We start from the raw sequence: 23,273 nt of genomic DNA, 5'->3' as shown, positions 1-23,273 counted from the left end.
GACAAGGCTGGTGATAATTCCCACTCTCTGTGCTTGGGGGAATATTCTGCCAGCAATTGAACTGGGGTTGGCTGCACTCAAGAGCAAGTGCCTCAACCCCTGTACTATCTCTCGGCCCTATAGATATTTTTAAGTAGCTTTAACTATATTCACAATGTCATGAAACCATTACCACTATCTATTCTTATTTTCTTGTTATTGATAATATCTTCACTTTCTTATTCATTAACCAAACTATGCATTAGATTAAATGGTATTGTTGAGGGGCCCCGGAGAGATAACACAGCTGGCATTTGCCTTGCAAGCAGCCGATCCAGGACCAAAGGTGGTTGGTTCGGGATCCCGGTCTGTCCCATATGGTCCCCCCCCCCCCCCCCGTGCCTGGCCAGGGAGTTATTTCGAGTAAGGACAGCCCGGAGTAACCCCTGAGCCAATGCCGAGTGTGGCCCAAAAAAAATGGTATCGTTTGAAGCTGTCATTGTGAATTCTTAGAAAATAGTTTGTGGGCTGTAAGTAGAGATGACCAACTCTGAGCAACTGGGGCCTTCTCTGAAAGAGCAGTGAAAGAGAATGTCACTTTCAGGCCAGTAGACCTCGCCTGTCAGCTGTCACAAGGGTAGTTCATTTGGTATGCTTCTACTTAAGGTGCAGAAATTATCCACTGGAACTGAAACCAGGATAGAGAGCAGAGATGACTATGTTTGCTTTCCCTCCAGGATCTTAGGAAAAAGATCTTAGTTGATGTACTAGGGAATTCCAGAGACAATGGAGAGCTGATTCTGTTTTTGTTTTTTCTTTCTTCAACATAGAATTAACAAATCTCTGGGTATACCTAGTTCAGGACTCCTGAAGCAGTACAATAGTCAAGCGGGGGCATCTCTTCCTGGAGAATTTATTTAACTTGATAGAAAACAATTTGTTATTCTTTCATTTTTAGCCAAATGTGCATGTATTATGAGACAGAAGATACCTTTGTAATAAAGTTCAAGAATAAAATTCAAGGTTTTGAAGAACTTATTATTGTTTTGTTGGGTCTTATTCTTAGAATTGTGAGAATATTGGGCCCGGAGAGATAGCACAGCGGCATTTGCCTTGCAAGCGGCCAATCCAGGACCAAAGTTGTTGGTTCGAATCCCGGTGTCCCATATGGTCCCCGGTGCCTGACAGGAGCTATTTCTGAGCAGAGAGCCAGGAGTAACCCCTGAGCACCGACGGGTGTGACCAAAAACCAAAAAAAAAAAAAAAAAAAAAAAAAAAGAATTGTGAGAATATTTATCCCTTTCTCCTGCCAAGAAGTGTAAATATTTGGACACAATGTGATGATGAGAAGACTCAAGCCAAACAACTCAATAAAACTCTCTGTCTGACATTTTGTGCCTGTCACCTTGGGCAAACTATGGAAAGAAGCTGGCTCTCAGTTCCCCTGATCTATAATACAAAAAAAAAAATATTATACCTCATTCATAGATTTAGTTATATGTTAAATGCTACCAAAATGCTTAGCACGCAGCACACACTCACAAAGACTTAGTGATAGTGAAAGCACCAGCTGTAAATGTTTCAGACCTTCGGCCCCACTTTTCAAAGTTCTTAAAGAACTTTTCAAAGTTCTTAACCTATGGCACTAGCAATATTATCTATTAATTGTGAAATATTTAGAAGTTAAGAAAGTTCCTGCTCTCCCTAAATTCTAGTGACCAAAAATAAAAACAGACTACAATTAAGGATATGTCCTTTCAAACATCTTTAAATTTAAAAATCATTTATTGAGAACCAGCCATGTACAGTACCACTGTTACTCCCCCCAACCCCACCCATGGTTTTAGGGCCACACCTAGCAGTGTTCAGGATTTATTCCTGACTCTGCTCCTAGGAATCACTTCTAACAGGGTGTGGGGGACTATATATGGTGCCAAGAATTGAACCTGGGTCAATTGGTCACACACTAGTCAAGTGCCCTACCAATATATTATTACTCTGGCCCAGCACCACTGTTGCATTTTTCAACCTCATTCATGTGTTTTGATTTGGGGAGTGTTTTGACTGTGATTATGACCATCATCCATAGACTATGGTAGTGACATTGCTGAGAATTTTGAGAAAGACTGTTTCAGACCCAGTGCTGGAACATTAGAGAAAATCAAAGGAAAATCTTTAATAAATATGTTTGTGGACAATGTAACCTGATGAGATTGAGAGACTGGGGATCTAATTCTCCAAAATAATCTTGAGTATTTCTTTAGTTTTTGCTTAGGGCCACACCCAGCACTGCTCAGGGCTCACTCCTGGATCTGTGCTCAAGTACCAATCCTGGATGTGTTCAAGGGACCATAAGAACTTTTGGGGGTTGAATCCAGCAAATGCCCCTTACCTTAGCTTTGAGAGAGAGAGAGTGAAAGAGAGAGAAAGAGAGAGAAGGGAGAGAGAGAGAGAGAGATGAGAGAGAGAGAGAGAGAGAGGGAGAGAGAGAGATGAGAGAGAGGATGAGAGAGAGAGATGAGAGAAGAGAGAGTGAGAGATGAGGAAGAGAGAGAGAGAGATGAGAGAGAGATGAGAGAAAACTCTTGGCAGCACTGAGGGGTTATTCCTGGCTCTGCACTCAGAAATTACGCCTGAAGGCTTACAGGGACCATATGGGGTGCCAGGATCAAGCCCAGATCAGCATATGCAAGGCAAACCGACCCAGGTTTTTTCTTTTATTTATATAATAAATTCTTTAATTGGATCACCTTGAAATGCCTCTTAGCTCTTCAGTCCAGCATATTTCCTTTTGTTCTGCTTAGCTTTAGGATTCTATACTTGATTCTGTGATTCCATACTTAATGTGGAAAAGAAGGTTTAGTTGAAGGTCGAAAGCTGAGATACAAACTGTTTATTTGTCTTGGGGCTTAGAGGTAGTACAGAGAGTAGGCCATTTGCCCTTGTGCATGCCTGGCGTGGTTTCATCCCCCTGCATCTCTGCACTCCCCTGAACCTCACACAGGAGTAATTCATTGAGCACAGAGCCAAGAGAAAGCTCTGAACACTCCTGAGTGTGGCAACAAATTTATCTTTTTATTTCATTTCCTAGAATTCTCCTCTTTCGGGGACTGGAGATATAGTGCAAGCGATAAGGCTTCTGCCTTGCCAGTGCTAGCCTAGGACCAGTTCACGGTTCCAATCACCCAGCATCCCATATGGTCCCCCAAGCAGGAGCGATTTCTGAGTGCATAGCCACAAAGTAACCCCTGAGCATCACGGGTGTGGCCCAAAAACAAAACAAAACAAAACAAAAAGAATTCTCCTCTTTCTTGCTCCCTCTTTATTCACTAAAAAGGTAGATATTAGGAATCTTCTGAATGTCACTTCCTCCAGGAAGTGTTTCTCACCCAGTGTTGTGTGTGTGTGTTTTGTTGTGTGGTGTGTGTGTGTAGTGTTTGGTTTTTTGGGTCACACCCAGCAATGCTCAGGGGCTACTTCTGGCTCTACACTCAGAAATCGCCCCCCGGCAGGGCTCGGGAAGACCATATGAAATGCCGGGATTTGAACCCACCGTCCTTCTGCATTGCAAGGCAAATAAATGGCCTTACCCTCCATGCTATCTCTCCAGCCCCATCTCACCCAGTGATGAAACCATGTAGCCCTCTTTCCTACTTCTGTAGTAGCTGCTCCCTCTGTTGGACTGCCTTTATTAAAACAAAATATTTTCTAAAACAAATTCTTTACTAAAATAGAACATCTTGAGGACAAAAAATGTGCCTACAATCAAGCATATGACCAGAAAATGATGTAAAGCTTAGCATCTGGCACAAATATTTATTAAAAATGTTGAATAGATAGTATGATTAGTCATATGGTACAAAGATAAACTACATTGCTTTCCCCCATCTCTTTTTAAGTCCTTTTGCAATGTGACTTTGCATCTCCCATTGAAAAGGTAGAGATTGGGCCGGAGAGATAGTACAGCGGTGTTTGCCTTGCAAGCAAGCCGACCCAGGAGCCTAAGGTGTTTGGTTTGAATCCCGTCATCCCATATGGTTCCCCAGGCCTGCCAGGAGCTATTTCTGAGCATATAGCCAGGAGTAACCCCTGAGCGCCTATGGTTGTGGGCCTCCCCCAAAAAAAAAGAAAAGAAAAGAAAAGATAGAGATTATTCTTTTACTTCTTGAATTATGGCTTGACCAAAGGAACTTTGGAAAACATGATATAAGCAGTGGCTGAAAGGTGCTTGTGCAATAGGCTGTGGCTAATGCTGAGATCTAGAGGTGAGCAAGCCTGAGGTAGCCCTCTAGAGAGGCAGTCATATCCAAACCTGAGGACAGGTTGACGACTCTAGACAAGATCTGTGGAAAAACCACCTAGGTGATACCAGCCCAAATAAGATTCCCAGCCTGATGCAGAAACTCATGAGCAACAAAATACTTCTTTAGAGATGATTTATAATGCAACAATGGATTAAGTAGCAAAAGCTACTTTATTTTTATTTTGACATTGTTATTTATAATGCGCAGACCTCCAGTCCCAACACTTCATGACCCCATCCCTCTACCAGTGATCCCAGGTTCCCTACTACCCCAACTGACTCATTTAACAAATATATTTGGGGGGGGGGTCACACCTGGTGGTGCTAAGGGGCTACTCCTGGCTTTCTGCTCAGAAATAGCTCCTGGCAGGCACGGAGGACCATATGGGACACCGGGATTCGAACCAACCACCTTTGGTCCTGGATCGGCTGCTTGCAAGGCAAACACCACTGTGCTATCTCTCCAGGCCCAACAAATATATTTTAATTTAATTATTTTAGTTTGGTTCCCATGCTTCCAGTAGTTTTGGATTTAATGATTCAAATACATGCAGATACTTCGCCTCTGCACAGGTGAATTTAAGGCTGTCCTTTGCCCATATATCAATTCCAGAGCTCCTTCTCTTCTTGCTTTTCCTTTTCTTTACTTTCTCTACTTCTTGGGCATTTTTGTTTCTATAAAACAGAGTCAATGACTATCCCATGCCTTTCATTCCCTAGACTCACTTTATATGCCACAGATTTATGAGACTGTCACTTGTCCTTTCTCTTCTGGCTTACTTCATTTAGCATGAGGTCTTCTAGTACCATTCAAGTTGGAGTAAATTGCATGATTTCATCACTTCATAATATTCCACTGTGCATATATACCACAACTGCATTCTTCTGATATTTAACACCTGGGTTGTTTCCATATGCTAGCAATTTTACTAAGTGCCACAATAAACATAGGTGTACACGTATATACATATATATCTTTTTGGTTTTGGAGCCACATCTAGGAGTGCTCAGGATTCACTCTTGGCAGGCTCAAGAGACCATCTGGGATGCTGGGGATTGTAACTGGATTGGCTGCATGTGAGACAAATGTCCTACCCACTATGCTACCACTCCTGCCCAACCAAAAATTTTCATGGTTTGGATTACATTTTTTGTGTGTGTGTGTGGTTTTTGGGTCACACCCGGCAGTGCTCAGGGGTTACTCCTGGCTCCATGCTCAGAAATTGCTCCTGGCAGGCACGGGGGACCCATATGGGATGCCGGGATTCGAACCGATGACCTTCTGCATGAAAGGCAAACGCCTTACCTCCATGCTATCTTTCTGGCCCCTACATTTTTTTTTTCATTGTTTTAGTCCACACCCAACAGTGCTCAGGGATTACTCCTGGTTCTGAGGTCAGGAATCACTCCTGAGCCATTTACAAGGCAAAGCTCCACCTGCTGTACTATTGCTCTGGCCCCTTCATTCTTTTCTTTTCTTTTTTTTTTTTTTTTGGTTTTTGGGCCACACCTGGTGATGTTCAGAGGTTCCTCCTGGCTATGCACTCAGAAATCTCTCCTGGCTTGGGGAACCATATGGGACTCCGAGGTTTGTCCTGGGTCAGCCATGTGCAAAGCAAACACCCTACTGCTCCCGCCCCCCCCCATTCATTTTTTTTTTTTTTTTTTTTTTTTTTAGTTTTTGGGTCACACCCGGCAGTGCTCAGGGGTTACTCCTGGCTGTCTGCTCAGAAATAGCTCCTGGCAGGCACGGGGGACCATATGGGACACCGGGATTCGAACCAACCACCTTTGGTCCTGGATCGGCTGCTTGCAAGGCAAACACCGCTGTGCTATCTCTCCGGGCCCCCCCCATTCATTTTTAAATAAATTTTTTCTCTGTGTTGGGGACAGAAACTAAGAGTGGGAATTCTGGGTCATATGGGAGCTCTATTCTTTACTGAGGAATCTCCATCTTGTCCATAGGGGCTGCACCAGATAATATTCCCACCAGCAATTCATGAAAGTTCATTGTTCACCGCATCCTCAGCTACACAGGTTATTTCTAGATTTTATTATATGTGCTGCCGAAGTGAGCACTATTTCTAGATTTTATATAAGCCATTTTATATAAGCCATACTCGAGCACAACACCAGGAAAAAGTGTTAAGCACAGCCAGGTATGGCCAAATAAAAAAAATAAACAAATGGGACTACATCAAATTAAAGCTTTTCTGTATGGTCAAAGAAGCACAGTCTAAAATGAAAGGACACTTTAAGCAGTGGGATAAAGCATTTTCACATTATGTTTGTTTGTTTTTGGTTTTTGGGCCATATCCGGCAGTGTTCAAAGGTTACTCCTGGCTATCTGCTCCTGGCAGGCACGGGGGACCATGTGGGATGCTGGGATTTGAACCACCTTTGGTCCTGGGTCGGCTGCTTGCAAGGCAAATATCCTACTGCTATGCTATCTCTCCAGCCCCAGCATTTTCACATTATGGATGCTGCTTTATGAGTAAACATTTTTCACACATTATCCCTTTCTACTTTACCTTTAGTAACTGTCTCCTATGTTTGCCTGCCACTCTTTATTCACAATGCACATAAAGTACATAGGATATAGTTAAATAATTAGAGAAATACGTTGTATGTTAATTTTCAAGTATTCTCCCCACATTCTTTCCCTTTATTATTTTTGTTGTAATGACTGGGAATGACACATTCCTGGCTATGCTGTCACAGATTTCAGTTCTGGGTGGGTATCACGCAGCAGGTTGCAGTATTTACATAATCAGGAAAGATGCTTGCTAAGAGCTACACACCTTTAATAGCGGCACTTGCACACATTCTGGTTATGCTGTAGAGATGGGGGAGGAAGAGATATTTCAACAGATAAGGTACTTGCCTTGAATGTGGCCAATTCATATTTAATCCCCAGGACTCCATATAGTTCCCTGTATACTGCCAGGAGTGATCCCTGAGTGCAGAGCCAGGAAAAAGCCCTAGGCACAACCAGGTGTGAAAGTCTCTCTACCCCCAAAATGAAGCAGAGCATTAGTAGAATTACAAGAATTGTGCTTAGCTCATGTGGTAGATACAAGGATTGAATTCTCAACCTTATGGTTAGAGGCATCCTTTCAAAGTTAACGAATGATAGTCTAATTTTTTTATTTTTTTGGACCACATCCACAATATTGGGGACTACCTCCCACTCTGTGCTCAGGGGTCATTCCTTGTGGTGCTTTGGGGACAATGGTGCCAAAAATCTAACTGGAACCTCTGATATACTATTATGCTGAGAGCCTGTTGAGCTCTCTCTCCAGTCCCTGGGTCTATAGTTTCATAATTTCATTTACATTTATCATAAAGAGAATAAGAAGTTAAAATAAAGTACAGTGAAGGGGCCAGAGCAGTGACGCAAAGGATAAGGCACCTGCCTTGCCTGCACTAGCCTAGGATGGATCAAAGTTCGATCCCCCAGAGTCCCATATGGTCCCCCAAGCCAGGAATGATTTCTGAGTGCATAACCGGGAGTAACCCCTGAGTGTCACTGGGTGTGCCCCCCAAAAAATAAAAGCAAGAGAAGAGAGAGAGAAAGAAAGAAAGAAAGAAAGAAAGAAAGAAAGAAAGAAAGAAAGAAAGAAAGAAAGAAAGAAAGAAGAAAGAAGAAGAAGAAGAGAGAGAGAAGAGAGAAAGAAAGAAAAGAAAGAAAGAAAGAAAGAAAGAAAGAAAGGAAGGAAGAAAAGAAAGAAAGAGAAAGAAAGAAAGAAAGAAAGAAAGAAAGAAAGAAAGAAAGACAGGAAGGAAGGAAGGAAGGAAGGAAGGGAGAGAGAGAGAGAGAAAGAAAGAAAGAAAGAAAGAAAGAAAGAAAGAAAGAAAGAAAGAAAGAGAGAGAGAGAGAGAAAGAAAGAAAGAAAGAAAGAAAGAAAGAAAGAAAGAAAGAAAGAAAGAAAGAAAGAAAGAAAGAAAGAAAGAAAGAAAGAAAGAAAGAAAGAAAGAAAGAAAGAAAGAAAGAGAAAGAAAGAAAGAAAAGAAGGGAGGAAGGGAGGGGAAAGTATTTACTTTAAAAAAAGGAAAAGGGGGGCCGGAGAGATAGCATGGAGGTAAGGCATTTGCCTTTCATGCAGAAGGTCATTGGTTCGAATCCCGGCACCCATATGGTCCCCCGAGCCTGCCAAGAGTGATTTCTGAGCATAGAGCCAGGAGAAACCCCTGAGTGCTGCCAGGTGTGACTCTAAAAAACAAAAACAAACCAAAAAAAAAAAAAAAAAAAAGAAAGAAAGAAAGAAAAGGGAGGGCCGGAGAGATAGCATGGAAGTAAGACATTTGCCTTGCATGCAGAAGGTCGGTGGTTCAAATCCTGGCATCCCATATGGTCCCCCGAGCCTGCCAAGAGTGATTTCTGAGCATAGAGCCAGTAGAAACCCCTGAGTGCTGCCAGGTGTGACTCTAAAAAACAAAAACAAACCAAAAAAAAAAAAAAGAAAGAAAGAAAAGGGAGGGCCGGAGAGATAGCATGGAAGTAAGACATTTGCCTTGCAGAAGGTCGGTGGTTCAAATCCTGGCATCCCATATGGTCCCCCGAGCCTGCCAGGAGCAATTTCTGAGCATAGAGCCAGCAGTAACCCCTGAGCGCTGCCAGGTATGTCCTAAAAAAAAAATGGAAAAGAAATAAAGTGAATAAATGAAATGAAGGCCATGAATGTGGCTCAGGAACTCAGTCCTCTGTTTTGTCTCCAGCATCACATGCCCCCCTGCATCACTGGGCTTAGCTCTAACCAGTGCCCCCACATAACAATAACAAGTAAGCTAAGGATTAAAAGTAGGAAATTACAAAAGAGCAAAAATAAACCCAAAGAACAAAAAGAAGAAAATAATGAAACTAACAAATCAATGAAATTGATTGTTAAAGATTTTTTAAAATTTGTTTTTGTTTATTTTCTTGGTTTTTGTTTTGTTTTTCTTCATTCTTTTCTTTCGCTTTTTTGAATGTTGTTTGGTGTATATTGTTTGTTGTTTTGTTTTGTTTTGCTTTGGTCTTGGGGACCATAGCCAGTAATGCTCAGAGGTTACTCCTGATCAGCACTCAGGAATTATACCTGACAATGCTTGGGAAACCATGTGGATACCAAGGATCAAACCTGGATGCATGCAGAACAACTGATATAGTCACTATGTCATAGTGACATAGCCAAGCCCAGAGGTTCCCAAATCTGGTACTTTTGTTTTGTTTTGTTTTGGTGTTTTTGTTTGTTTGTTTTGGATTTTTAGGTCACATCTAGTGGTACTCAGGGGTTACTCCTGGCTCTGTGCTCAGAAATCACCCTGGCAGGCACGGGGGACCATAAGGGATGCTGGGATTCAAACCACCGTCTGTCTTGTGTTGGTCATGTGCAAGACAAACGCCCCACCACTGTGCTATCGCTTCGGCCACCCCAAATCTGTTTTGACTATTGCTAAACCCTCCCAATCACAAACTTCAAACCTCCTGAGCACTGTTTGGGAGGCCCTTCTGCCAATAGAGATATATAGGGATGACCTCGCATACCAAAATATAGAACATATAAATAAGATAGCAGTCACTAGAACAGTCACTAGTAAGTTATTGGCCCAAAACTAGAAAGATGGCTGGGCTGGAATGATAATGGATAGGGCTTCACAATGGGTGGTTGCACATAGCCAACCCAAGTTTGGTCTCTGGCAGTTTAAATGGTCCCCGGAACACTGCCAGCAATGATCCTTGAGAGTAGAGTCAGCAGTTAGCCTGAGCACCACTGGGTGTGCCCCCAAAAACATAAAACCAAAGCAAACAATTAGAAGAGTCAATAGAATACAAAAGACAGTAGAGATAGAATCAAGCACTTAGCCAAAGCTACTACATGGAAAGAGTGGTATTTCAGGGGCTGGAGCCGTGGCGCAATGGTAGGGCATTTGCCTTGCACGAGGCTGACCCAGGAACGACCTCGGTTTGATCCCCCACGTCCGATATGGTCCCCAAGCCTGTAGCGATGTCTGAGCGCATAGCTAGGAGTAACCCCTGAGCATCACCGGGTGTGGCCCAAAAAACAAATAATAACAATAAAAGAAATACATACAGTGATAATTAAGACCTATGAAAGTAAATAGACTTAGCATTTAAACATTGGCTTCCTCTTGAATTGTGTCTAATTGCAAGTAAGAATTTTTTTTTAAAATATGGAACGCTTCACGAATGTGCGTGTCATCCTTGCACAGCGGTCATGCTAATCTTCTCTGTATCGTTCCAATTTTAGTATATGTGCTTCCTAAGCAAGCACACAAGTAAGAATTTTAAACTCTGGGCCGGCGAGGTGGCGCTAGAGGCAAGGTGTCTGCCTTGCAAGCGCTAGCCAAGGAAGGACCGCGGTTCGATCCCCAGGCGTCCCATATGGTCCCCCCAAGCCAGGGACAGTTTCTGAGCGCTTAGCCAGGAGTAACCTCTGAGCATCAAACGGGTGTGGCCCAAAAACCAAAAAAAAAAAAAAAAAAAGGAATTTTAAACTCCCTAAGGTTCATTGTTTCCATTTTTAATAACATAGTAGTAAAAGTGCTTACTTCATAGGATTGTGAGTATTAAAAGGGACAACGGATATGGGTGATTCAATTACACAGCCTATATTTTGCATACCTAAGTCCTGGGTTCAATACTCAGAACTACAAATAAATAAATACAGCAATAAAAAGTGATGCTTATCACACAAATAATTGCTCATTAGTATTAGCTGCAATTATTTCTACACTATATCTCTTTTTTTGGAGGGGGCCATACCCGGTGACGCTCAGGGGTTACTCCTGGCTATGTGCTCAGAAGTCACTCCTGGCTTGGGGGACCATATGGGACGCCTGGGAATCGAACCGTGGTCCATCCTAGGCTAGCGCTGGCAAGCCTGGCAAGGCAGGCACCTTACCTCTAGCACCACCACGCCGCCGGCCCCTATCCTATATCTCATACAAAGTAATGTACAAAGTAAAACCATGAACATGGTTACCAGAAAAAAAAATACCTTATAATCAAAGGGAGCAAAGGACTTTTTAAACTTAATCTGTAGATTAGAAATTATAAAGAAAAAGATAACAATTCTGAAGGCCAAAGCAATAAAACATCAGTAAGGTACTTGCCTTGTATGTGGCTGACATATTAGATCCCTGGAATCCCACATGGCTCCCCAGTATCACTAGGAGTTATTCCTGAATATTGCCTGGTGGGTAACACAAAACATCCTCCTTCCCCCCCCCCAAGAAAGAAATTCAAATATATGGGATGGGAAAAGTTCAACATCCATAATAAATAATGCAAATTAAGAAACTGGGAAGATGGGGCTGGAGACATAGCATGGATGTAAGGCGTTTGCCTTCCAGGCAGAAGGTCGGTGGTTCGAATCCTGGCATCCCATATGGTCCCCAGAGCCTGCCAGGAGCAATTTCTGAGCATAGAGCCAGGAGTAACCCCTGAGTACTGCTGGGTGTGACCCAAAAACAAACAAACAAAAAACAAACAAACAAACAAAAACAACAAGAAATTGGGAAGATGGCTTCAAGGGTGGGAGTGCTTGTAGAAACCCTGGGTTTGGTGATTTCCCACAATACAGCTGGGAGTGCAGCCATTAGGAATGTGAGAAATCCCCGCTCCCGGCACCATTGCCAAAAGAGAATGCAAATTAAAGTGGAATCCCATTTTTCATAGATTAGCATGATGGAGTTTATGACAGCCCTCAATTTGCCAAATACATATTGGAATATCTGTCATGTTTATCTCCTCAGTTTTCAGTTTTCACTTCTATTGGCTGCTGTTAGATGAAGCTAAGAAACATGAAGGATCAGAGGAGTATGTGAATAGATATGCCTTAGAGTAATATTTCTCAGCCTAAAGTCATATGCCTCATGCAGTCCCATGAGAAATTTCAAAGGGATCACAGGTGAAAATTTTGTAAATGGAGATTTATTGAAAGAGATTAGAGGGCAATCAATAGGACAGGGCCAGAGAGAGGAATTGAATTTAGATTGGAGTGGCACTGTCTGAAAAAAAAAATAAGAAATACTGCCTTAGGGGGCCAGGGTGATAGTATAGTGGGTAGGATGTTTGCTTTTTGTGGGCCAACCTGGGTTCGAACACATGATCCCCTAAACCCCACCAGAAATGATTTTCTGAGTGCAGAGACAGGAGTAAGTCCTCATCCCCCCCCCAAAAAAAAATACAAAGTAAATACTGCCTCAGAGCACACACACAAAAATAACACCTTTTTATTTATTTCTCTCTCTCTCTCTCTCTCTCTTTTTTTTTTTTTTATGGCTTTTGGGTCACACCCAGCAGCACTCAGGGGTTACTCCTGGCTCCATGCTCAGAAATCACTCCTGGCAGGCATGGGGGACCATATAGGATGCCGGGATTCGAACCAATGACCTTCTGCATGAAAGGCAAATACCTTACCTCCATGCTATCTCTCCAGCCCCTGTTTTATTCTCTTTTTAAAAACAAGAAATTAATACATACATTCCTTAAAATAGGGGCCAGAAAGATAGCACAGTGGTAGGGTGTTTGCCTTAAATGCAGAGGGACGGTGGTTCGAATCCCGGCATCTCATATGGTCCCCCGAGCCTGCCAGGGGTGATTTCTGAGTATAGAGCCAGGAGAGACCCTTGAGCTCTGCTGGGTATGACCCAAAAAACAAACAAATAAAAAAATTATGATTTACAAAATTGTTCATAATACAGTTGTTACAAGTATTCAACATCTCAATACCAATCCTACCACCTATGTGACCCTACTCCACTAAAGTCTCCAGTTCCCCCTCCTCCCTAAACCTGCCTTCCAAAAGAAAAAAATAATTTACTTTGTCATGCTTTTATAACTTTTTATAGCACTAAAACTTAAAATTATTCTTGCATTAATAATTTCCTTTGTGATGGAGGTTGCTGTTACGATGGACAAGATGGCATATGCTTGTTGACTCTCTGAGATTGCACACATGTGCTGGCTTCTGAGATTGCACATATGTACTCGCTTTCTGAGGTTGTACACATATGTTGGTTCTCTGAGGTTGCACACATGTTGATTCTCTGAGGCTACACATACATGCTGGCTCTCTGAAGCTGCACATTTAATTCTGGCTCTCTGAGATTACACATATGTGCTCGCTCTATGGTTGCATACACATGTTGGTTTTCTGAGGTTGAACATTAATTCTGACTTTCTAAGGCTACACAGATTTCTGGCTATTCGCTCAGAAATCGCTCCTAGGGGCTGACGTGGTAGCGCTAGAGGTAAGGTGCCTGCTTTGCCTAAGCTAGCCTAGGACAGACCTAGGTTCGATCCCCCAGCGTCCCATATGGTCCCTTAAGCCAGGCGCGATTTCTGAGCTCATAGCCAGGAGTAACCCCTGAGCGTCACCTGGTGTGGCCCAAAAACCAAAAAAAAACCAAATCGCTCTTGGCTTGGGGGACCATATGGGACCCTGGGGAATCGAACCACGGTCCATCTTAGCTCGGGCAAGCTACTGCTTGCGCTGCTTGCGCTGCTTGCGCCACTGCTCTGGCCCCTAGAAAGCTCTTGATTTTAGCTATCCATTCTGTTAAATTGGTGTGTTTTTATAGGGACGACACCATCAAACAAATGAGAAACTCAAAGCACTATTACTGATTCTGCATCTTTTAGGGGTGTATACTTAGCTGCCAGGCCTCCTAGAAGAAGGAAGATATGGGGGAGGGTGTTTGCACTCACTTTAAAAAGCCCTGGTGATGTTAGCCCAAACACCAGAATGCCTAAAGTTTGGTCAGATTGATGTACCTAAAGGGAATCATGGAGGAGTGATGAGGCAGGGCCATTAGGAAAATGGTGACTCTAGGTGATGGAGGCAGCAGGAGTGGCTTCAGCAGGATGTGCCCTTGAGATGGCCAGCTTTTTGCTGTATGATCGGTGTATCCATGATCTTTCATAGCTTGATTTACCTCTTGTTTGAGAAAGAGTGAGTCTATGGAGCTGGCCTGGTTCAAACAAGGCAGCTGTGTTTGTCAATAACATCTTATTTTAAGTCAATCCACCTACAAGTTGACTATAATTTTATTGGCCAAATGGAAAAATATGAACTTGATCTAACATCTCTCCCTTTAAAAACAGCATAGGGGGCCAGAGATATAGCACAGTGGTAGGGCGTTTGCCTTGCATGCGGCCGACCTGGGAGGGACCTGGTTTGATTCTTTTTTTTTTTTTTTTTTGGTTTTTGGGCCACACCCGTTTGACGCTCAGGGGTTACTCCTGGCTATGTGCTCAGAAATCGCCCCTGGCTTGGGGGGACCATATGGGACGCCGGGGGATAGAACCGCGGTCCGTTCCTTGGCTAGCGCTTGTAAGGCAGACACCTTACCTCTAGCGCCACCTTCCCGGCCCCCTGGTTTGATTCTTGGCATCCTATATAGTCCCCCAGACTGCCAGGGCATTTTCTGAGTGCACAGCCAGGAGTAACCCTGAGCGCAGTCAGGTGTGGCTCAAAAACCAATCAATCAATCAATCAATCAATAAATTTAAAACAAAAACAGGGGCTGGGAAGGTGGCGCTAGAGGTAAGGTGTCTGCCTTGCAAGCGTTAGCATAGGACAGACGCGGTTTGATCCCCCGGTGTCCCATATGGTCCCCCCAAGCCAGGGGCGATTTCTGAGCGCATAGCCAGGAGTAACCCCTGAGCATCAAATGGGTGTGGCCCAAAAAACAAAACAAAACAAAATTAGCATAGAGAAAAATTTACAATCCAATATAGCCAATTGAATGGAAATGCAGAAGAATTAAAGACAAGGTAACATGATCATAACATGTATAAGACAGTCCCAAAAGAAGGAATCAGCAAGATGCAAAGAAAGATGGTTGGGATGTTGCCTGAAGAAAGTTGAGCAGAGAGCATCAGGCACTGTAAAGACATGCGGTCATTGATCCCAGAGAGATATCCTTGCCTTTTTTGAAGCTCTGTGCTTCATTTTTACTTTTTCCTATTTGACTTTTTTTTTTACAAATATTAATTTTACTTAAGATATTTCTAGCAGGGCCCGGAGAGATAGCACAGCGGTGTTTGCCTTGCAAACAGCCGACCCAGGACCAAAGGTGGTTAGTTCGAATCCCGGTGTCCCATATGGTCCCCCGTGCTTGCCAGGAGCTATTTCTGAGCAGACAGCCAGGAGTCACCTCTGAGCAACGCCGGGTGTGACCCAAAAACCAAAAAAAAAAATAAAAAAAAAATAAAAAGATATTTCTAGCAGGTTTCTTATTCATACAACCAGAAGAGCTCTGATCACAGCACAGCATTTGCCAGACAGAGGTAAAATTAATGCTTTCATACTCATGAAAGCCAATACCAGATCTCTTTAAAAGCAGATCCAGACATTCCTTATCTTATTATTAATATATTTTTTTGGGGTCACACCCGGCAGTGCTCAGGGGTTATTCCTGGCTCCAGGCTCAGAAATTGCTCCTGGCAGGCACGGAGGACCATATGGGACGCTGGGATTTGAACCGATGACCTCCTGCACGAAAGGCAAACGCCTTACCTCCATGCTATCTCTCCAGCCCCATCTTATTATTAATATTGGCAGGTATCTCTGTCAATGCTCAGGATTTACTCCTGTGCCATATCTACTGTACTATTTCTTTATCCCCCTGTTCCTGATCTTTTAGAATAAAACAATGGAGATGGGAACACTATTGAGTATTCATTTGGTATACTAATTGCTGGACATATATCACAACATTTTGTTTTGTTTTGTTTTGTTTGGGTCACACCTGGCAGCGCTCAGGGGTTACTCTGCTCTACACTCAGAAATCACTCCTGGTAGGCTCAGGGGGGACCATATGGGATGCTGGGATTCAACCACCGTCCTTCTGCATGCAAGGCAAACACCCTACCTCCATGCTATCTCTCTGGCCCCATATCACAACATTTTATCCTCACACAATCAGACATTTAATATTTCCTTCTAAAAATATTTTATAGGAGAAATTGAAGTATTGAAAAGCATGACATTGGAATTATATCTGTAAGAAATATTGTTGTATCATATCATAAACTAATTATTAATTTTTTAAATAATAGAAAAGAAGTGAAAAGAAAAACGTGACAGAGACAGTGTTTCTCACCCAGTTTTGTGTGCTCTGCTACATTTCCCAGCCCCTCACATTTTACTTGTAGCAAAGTAAAGTTTCCGTGTGAATCTCCAATTCTCCTCTTCCCTGCCTGGTGCTCAGAGGGCAGAGTCCAGATCAAGTAATGGAGTTTCCATCACCTGGAATGCCATTTGGAGTACAGCCTTCAACTTCACTTAGTCACATTACATATTGTATGTGCACTGTATATTAGACATAAATCTTTGTTGTGCTACCAAGATTGTGGTGGATTTTTTTTAACTGAAGCATACTTATGATTGGCTAACTTTCTCAAGGGCACAGAATTGATATAGAACAATTAGGGCTCACACCAGAAGTTACTACTCATAACTTAATTTTGAGTTTACTTATTCCTGAAAACAGTAGAGGCTAAGAGGTACTGTGCAACTGGGAACTGAGAAAATGACTTTTTAAACTACTCCTAAGAAGTGTTTTATAGGGACCGGAGAGATAGCATGGAGGTTAGGCATTTGCCTTGTATGCAGAAGGATGGTAGTTCGAATCCCGGCATCTCATATGGTCCCCCAAGCCTGCCAGGAGCAATTTCTGAGTGTAGAGCCAGGAGTAACTCCTAAGCACTTCCAGGTGTGACCCAAAAAAACAAAAACCAAAAAACAAAAAAAAAAAAAGAAGTGTTTTATAACTCAGTACTGCTATGTGAACTGGCCATAATTCTGTAAACTTTACTTTGTAAAAAATGTAATTTGGGGGCTGGAGAGATAGCATGGAAGTAGGACATTTGCTTGCATGCAGAATCTGGGCATCCCATATGGTCCCCTGATCCTACCAGGAGAGATTTCTGAGCATAGAGCTAGGAGTAATCCCTGAGCACTGCTGGGTGTGACCCAAAAACCAAAAAAAAAAAAAAAAAAAGTAATTTGAAATATTTTGAATATGCCTTATTTTTAACAAGGAAAAATAATTTTTTCCAAGTAGTCCAATTATGAAGACAACAAACTGACTTAGATTACATTTTGGTGTTTTAATCCATTAGCCACAGTGCCTCTTTCCTTTGAGAAACACTCTAGACTCACATCATTTAGCTCTTGGGAGTCATTTGCAGCAACTCTGCTTCTCTGGCCAAGTTTGCTTGGGCCAGAAGCAACATGTCATTCAGTCTGGTGATTAAAACATCACTTTAGGAAATTGTAGATGGAGCTTAGAAACAGTAGTTTCTAAGTATGTAGAACAGTATGTAGTTGATTAGAATTTTAACATGTGAATTGAGAGATATACAACCAACTTCTTCCTGTGAAGTAGATAAGATGATAAGAGGGAAGGAGGAAAATAGAGAAAAGAATGAAATAAGAACTCAAGATTGTTTATTCTATCTGGTTCCGGAGACTTCAATGGCCTTGTTACATTCTTATCCCTTGGCACACCTCTCTATCTTTTTGAAAATTGCTCTTTATTCTTATGCCAACTCAAATGGATTTTTGTTACTTAAAACCAAAGATTCCTAACTAGCACAATAGAGGTATATTGAGTAATCATGGAATAAAAAGACAGTGTTTGCACCAACTGATTTTAGAGATTTAAAAGGAGAGATGCCATATATGCATTATGTATTAATGTCTGCACTCAGCCAGCTCCATAGACTCATTCTGTCCTCGAAAAAGATGTAAAGAAAGCCATAAAAAATCATGGGTACATTGGCCATGCAGCTAAAAGCAGACGATCCAGGGAGGAGAGGGTAGGCGAAGTCTCTGGCCTCCTAAAGCCATGCCTATGGCACCCATTACCACTATGTCTCCTTTGCCTATGGTCGTGCTTCACCACTTCTCTATGACTCTTTGAGAGACACCAATCTGACCAAAAGTCCAGGTATGCTGGTATTTGGGCTAGATATCACCAGGACTTTTCTGGAATGAGTATGGGCACTGCCCCCCCCACCCCCCGCCTTCTCATACTTCTAGAAGATCTGGCAGCTTAAAGAATGCCCCACAAAAGCTGCTATATCAGCAATACTGCTTGGAATTCCTAAACCCCAGGCCTGCATTTGTGGCTGCGAGACAACTCCATTTTTGTTTAATACTGTCACCCCCATAGGAGCCTGCCAGTTTTTATCTGAAGTTACCTAAAATTCAGAAACAAATGAAGTAACAGAATGGTCAGTTAGCAAGAGAGTTTACTAGACTTTCTCACAATGACTTAATGACCTCATTGGAGATAAAATAATTTTCACAAATTTGCTTGTCGCTGTACTCCTTTTTTCCTTTTTCTTTTTCTTCTCTTCTTTTTTCTTTATTTTTGTTTTTTGTTTTGTTTTTTGGGCCATACCCAGCGGTGTTCAAGGGTTGCTCCTGGCAGGTTCATGGAACTATTTGGGATGCTGGTGATGGAACCCGGGTCTGCTGTGTGCAAACACCCTACTTGCTGTGCTATTGCTCCAGCCCTCTTTTCTTTTTTAAAAAAGTTTTGCTCTCAAAAAAAATTTTTTTTTTGCTCTCACTAATCTGGAAACAAAGTTACTACGATCAACTATGTGATATATGTTCTTTAAATAAAGTAATTTTGTGGGCTGGAGAGATAGCACAGCGGTAGGGCATTTGCCTCGCACGCAGCAGATCCAGGACAGACGGTGGTTCGAATCCCGTTTTCTCATAAGGTCCCCCAAGCCTGCCAGGAGCGATTTCTGAGCACAGAGATAGGAGTAACCCTTGAGCATCGTTGGGTGTGACCTCCCCCAAAAGAAAAAAGTAATTTTTTTAAAAGAGATGACTAAGGGTGTAGGTCAGTGGTAATCATTTACCTCATAAAAGTAAAGCCTTGAGTTTGATCCCCAGAACTGTTACCCCAACAATAACTAAATGAAAAGTTTATTCTTTGAGATCGGTGCAATGTCCTGAAGACAGACTTCTCTCATTTTATTCTTTATAAAAAAATTTTTTTTGTGTGTGTGGCTTTTGGGCCACACCTGCTGACACTCAGGGATTACTCCTGGCTATGCGCTCAGAAATCGCTCCTGGCTTGGGGGACCATATGGGAAGCCAGAGATCGAACCGAGGTCCATCCTGGGTCGACTGTTGCAAGCCAAGCGCCCTACCGATTTTCTATCGCTCCGACCCCTCTTTATAAGAAAGTGCACAAACAGTTCAGACAGCTAATTAAACGTTAGCTTGAACAAAATGAACAAGGAAGGGAGGTGGGGCCAGAGCAACAGTACAGCGGGGTGTGTGCTTGCCTTGCATGCTGCCCACCATATGGTTCCCTGAACACAACTGCCAGGAATGATTCTTGAGCACAGAGCCAGAAGTTGGAGAACCATCGTGTGTAACGGGGGGGGGGGGGGGGGGCGGGGAGGGGGGAGGGAGAGAGAGAGAGAGAGAGAGAGAGAGAGAGAGAGAGAGAGAGAGAGAGAGAGAGAGAGAGAGAGAGAGAGAGAGAGAGAGAGAGAGAGAGAGAGAGGAGTTTGGTTTTTGGGTCACAACCGGCAGAGCTCAGGGGTTTCACACCCGGTGGCTCTCGGGGTTTACTCCTGGCTCTGTGCTCAGAATCGCTCCTGGCAGGCTCGGAGGACCATACGAGAAAACGAGAATCGAACCACTGTCTTTCCTGGGTTGGCTGTGTGCAAGGCAAACGCCCTAACGATGTGCTATCTCCTGGGCCCCCAAAGCATCGTTTGGTTTTAATGGAAAAATGGGTAGGGAAAAAGGTCAGGGGAAGAATAAAAGTGGGATAAAAGGAAAGCCAACAGAGGGAAAATAGAAAAGTCTGAGATGGTGTAATGCCCTTGGAAACTTTTTTTTTTTTTTTTTTTTTTTGGTTTTGGGCCACACCCGGCGGTGCTCAGGGGTTACTCCTGGCTGTCTGCTCAGAAATAGCTCCTGGCAGGCACGGGGGACCATATGGGACGCCGGGATTCGAACCAACCACCTTAGGTCCTGGATGGGCTTCTTGCAAGGCAAACGCCGCTGTGCTATCTCTCCGGGCCCCCTTGGAAACTTTTTATTATATTTGGTGACTTCTTTGGATTTAAGATGTAAATTAGATACTTCATTAAATGAACCTTCTGACATTTCCAGCCTCTTTCTGAAGCAGCCCCTGTGGAATCCAGACTTTCTTTTTATAAATAAAGTTAAATATTGAGCAGTAGAGTATCCATTCCTGCCTTTGCCATTCGCTGCAATGAACAGAATGAAAGACGCATAGAGGCGGTTTGGACAATGGAGCTGATTCATGGTTTGAGAAAACAGGGAATTGTCACGGAGCAAACACTGACCCTCTTATTTTTCTGGGGACATTATAATATTTAGTTGAAAGAATCCTGTTCAGATCCATCTGACCAATAGATAAGCAGCTAAATGACACCACAATATAGGGATTCCAAGGGTTTCCTGAGTATGCTTCAAACAATCCTGAAATACTTTCTGAGAATTTGATATCTTTGAAAAACAAGCAGAAAGGGGTTAGTTTTTCTATTGTTGATTTCATTAAGAAATCACTGAGAGATAGCACAGAGGCGTTTGCCTTGCAAGAAGCCCATCCAGGACCAAAGGTGGTTGGTTCGAATACCGGTGTCCCATATGGTCCCCTGTGCCTGCCAGGAGCTATTTCTGAGCAGACAGCCAGGAGTAACCCCTGAGCAATGCCGGGTGTGGCCCACCCCCCCCCAAAAAAAAAAAAGAAATTCAGTTCTTTTTCTTTTCTTTTTTTTGTTTGTTTGTTTTGAGAGGGGGCACACCCAGTGGTGCTCAGGGCTTACTCCTGGCTCTACTTTCAGGAAATACTGCTGGCAGACTCGGGACAATATGGAGTACTGAAGATCTCACCTGGGTCAGCTGCATGCAAGGCAAAAGTCCTACCCCAAGAAACCCAATTTTAAGGAGTAGGCATTTCTTTCATTAGCAGGATTAGCTCTGAGTTTTAGATTTGCAACCATCCCTGGAAACATAGTGGGGTTCCCAGTTTACAATTGGATTGCTATTTTTGTATTTGTTGTTGTTTTGGTTTGGGACTAAGTTCAGTTGTGCTCAGAATTTTACTCCTTATTTCTGGATCACTCCATCACTCCTTACCTTACTTGGGGATTATAGGTAATGTGAAGGGTTGAACCTGCATGCAAGGCAGGCATTATCTAGAGCATTGGTGCTTTATTTGTGCTTCAAAAGTAATTTCTCTTTCAAGCAGACTAAAGTTGATGGACCATTTAGAACTATTTATATACCTTTTCACTGGAGTCTTATTGTACATAATACTTTGTAATATTTTTATTAAGCACTGTAACATGAAACTATTAATTTGTCAACAAATTTTAATTTAAATTTTAATATACTTTGTGGATACATTATATTTGACTGTATGGATAAAGCATCATTTATTTAACTAGGCCCTTGTTGGGACATTTAGGTTGTTTTCAATTTTTCTTAGCGATAAACTATGGTGTAGTGAAAATTGTTATAGCTTAGCCTTAGCTATAACACATTATTTCCCTAAGAAAAATATTCTGAATTTTGATTACCAGCTCAGAAGAAATACATTGCTTTTGACTCATACTGAAAAATTACACTCCAGAGTCCAATTTATACTTCCTTCTGGTATAAAAGTGCTTTCTCGGGCCCAGAGAAATAGCACAGCGGTGTTTGCCTTGCAAGCAGCCTATCCAGGACCAAAGGTGGTTGGTTCGAATCCCGGTGTCCCATATGGTCCCCCGTGCCTGCCAGGAGCTATTTCTGAGCAGATAGCCAGGAGTAACCCCTGAGCATCGCTGGGTGTGGCCCAAAAACCAACCCCCCCAAAAAAAGTGCTTTCTCTCTCTCTCTCTCTCTCTCTCTCTCTCTCTCTCTCTCTCTCTCTCTCTCTCTCTCACACACACACACACACACACACACACACACATACACACACACAGCTCTCCAGTCTAAATTATATTTAATTTTTGTGTTTTATTTATAAGTGACCATATAATTGTAAGGATTTTTGTTTCCTCAGATGGGCAAAAGTTGCAAGCTTTTATATTTCATTATTAGTGAAAGCACAAGTAAATAGATATCCCCAAATCCTATGAGTATAAATTTATAAATTTTTTGTTTTTGTTTTCGGGCTTCACCCGGCGGTGCTCAGGGGTTACTCCTGGCTATCTGATCAGAAATAGCTCCTGGCAGGCACGGGGGAACATATGGATGCCGGGATCCAAACAACCACCTTAGGTCCTGGATCGGCTGCTTGCAAGGCAAACGCCGCTGTGCTATCTCCCAGCCCCAAATTTATAAATATTTTGAAAGAGTAATCTGAGCGTGTGAAGACTTAATTGTATGTCCTTAAAAAACCCAGCAATTTCATTTCTAACTGATTATCTTTTACAAGTAAGCAAAGATATATGCATTAAAATATACTATTTTTAGTAGCAAAAAAGGAAAGCAACTAATTAGCAGTAGGTTCTGGTTAAATAAATCATGGTTCATTTTAATATAAAATGTGGAGTCATTAAAGAGAATAATATTGGTGGGACTGAAGTGATAGCAAAGACCATAGGGTATTTATTTGCCTTGCACACAGCTGACTCAGGTTCTGTCTCCAGCATCCCATATAGTTCCCTGTGCCTGCCAGGAGTAATTCCTGGGTGCAGAGCCAGAAGTAACTTCTGAGCATGGCCGGGTAAGGCCCAAAAAAACAGAAAAAGAATAAAATTGGGACTGGAGGGGCCGGAGAGGTGACACTAGAGGTAAGGCGTCTTGCCTTGCAATCCCCCTGGCGTTCCATATGGTTCCCCCAAGCCAGGGGCGATTTCTGAGAGCATAGCCAGGAGTAACCCCTGGGCGTCAAACGGTGTGGCTCAAAAACAAACAAACAAAAAAAACAAACAGAAAAAAGAAAAAGATTGGGACTGTAGATAAAGTACAGTGGATAA

The 23,273-nt window shown here is 42.6% G+C and overlaps 1 non-coding gene across 1 annotated transcript; it reads right to left on the bottom strand.

The window, feature by feature from the left end:
• Positions 1-10,450: 10,450 nt before the first annotated feature.
• LOC126025949 (U6 spliceosomal RNA) lies at positions 10,451-10,557 on the bottom strand. Its single transcript, XR_007501544.1, has one exon. It is a non-coding gene; the product is annotated as a U6 spliceosomal RNA (small nuclear RNA).
• Between the last annotated feature and the right edge of the window lie 12,716 nt (positions 10,558-23,273).

The sequence above is a fragment of the Suncus etruscus genome, chromosome 1 (genome assembly GCF_024139225.1).
Source record: "Suncus etruscus isolate mSunEtr1 chromosome 1, mSunEtr1.pri.cur, whole genome shotgun sequence".
Lineage (NCBI taxonomy): Eukaryota > Metazoa > Chordata > Mammalia > Eulipotyphla > Soricidae > Suncus > Suncus etruscus.
Note: the sequence above shows the minus strand (reverse complement) of the source record. Positions and strands in the feature narration are given on the sequence as shown.